The 1,462-nt window shown below is 37.3% G+C and overlaps 1 pseudogene; it reads right to left on the bottom strand.

The window, feature by feature from the left end:
- Positions 1-468, bottom strand: part of LOC101579916 — a 1,264-nt pseudogene extending 796 nt beyond the window's left edge.
- Between the last annotated feature and the right edge of the window lie 994 nt (positions 469-1,462).

Genomic DNA, 1,462 nt, shown 5'->3' with positions numbered 1-1,462 from the left:
CCACGATGATATGGGGAGCTTCCATCTGCAGCTTCTGTACCTCAGCGCGCACATTGGTGCCCCCAATACAGGCATGACACGAGGCACCCATGTAATCTCCTAATGCCATGACCACCTTTTGTATTTGCTGAGCCAATTCTCGAGTGGGAGCCAGAATCAAAGCCTGGGTAGCCTTTAGATCTAACTCAATCTGCTGCAGAATTGATATGGCAAATGTGGCTGTTTTCCCAGTCCCGACTGGGCTTGAGCAATCACATCATAACCCTTGATACAAAGAAGAATGGCACGCTGCTGGATGGCAAAGGGCTTCTCAAAACCATAGGCATAGATGCCTCGAAGAAGGGACTCAGAGAGGTTCATGTCGTCGAAGCTGTCAACAATCTCATTCCAATTACTCTCGATGACGCCTTCAGGCTCCATCCCATCTGGGCCATTGTCTCGGGATCGGGAATCCTGACTCTCAGACATGATCCTTAGAAACTAGCGGTTGGCTTATTTTTTGATTCATTGATTTGTTATGGAGTTGTCTGTTTTTGTTGTACATTCTGGATATTAATGCCTCATCAGATGAATACAGCATTTTGAAAACATTTTCTATGACCCTGTAGATTGTCTCTCCAACTCTGTCGAACTATTTACTGTACAGAAACTTTTCAGTCTGAGGCAATCCTTTTCATCTGCTTTAGCTCTTATTTCCTATATTTTTTCCAGGATCTGTTAAAAATGCTAGATGATTTCAATATCATAAAATGCTTACTCCATGTTTTCTTCTGCTAAATTCATAGTTTAAGATATTATATTTAGATTTTTAATTTGTTTTCAGTTGATTTTTGTAACTTATGAGAAATAGTCTAGTTTCATTCTTCTGCATAATGGGGAATATATTATCCTTAGCATTAATTTGTCTTTCGATAATTTTATTCCAGTGTCATTTTAAAAATTAGATAACATTTACTACATAATATGGTGTTTTTTATTTTCAAACATTTATTTGAAGTTATACTATTAAAATTTGCTATTATACTGTGATTTTTGTCTCAGGATCCTTGAGATAATTTTGCAGCAAATACAAATTTCCATCTGGGTGCTGGGGAGATAGCTCAGTAGCATAGTGCCAGCCTGGCAAGTGCAAGACCTTGAGATCAATTCCTGGTACTAAAAAAACAAATCATTCTGATGAGCTTTCTATATTTTTGCTACTACATTTTGCTAGTGTTTTTTCACTATTTTCAAGTGTTATCACTTCCTCCTTCAAATAACCATACTCTAAGTTGGGCTTTTGACATATCCTCACTTTTCCGCTCTATTCTCTTACTTCATCTGTACCTATTGAAATTTTACCAATCCTTTAAGGCTTATTTCAAAATCATTTTCTGATCTTTGGTAAAGCCTTTTTCTGAACAGCCATACCACTCTTCTCATTAATATCAAACTGCATATTAAGTAGTTGACTTTGGAATCT

The sequence above is a fragment of the Octodon degus genome, unplaced genomic scaffold, assembly GCF_000260255.1.
Source record: "Octodon degus isolate 3935 unplaced genomic scaffold, OctDeg1.0 scaffold00198, whole genome shotgun sequence".
NCBI classification, from domain to species: Eukaryota; Metazoa; Chordata; class Mammalia; order Rodentia; family Octodontidae; genus Octodon; species Octodon degus.
The sequence above is the reverse complement of the archived record's forward strand: the minus strand, read 5'-3'. Positions and strand labels throughout refer to the sequence as shown.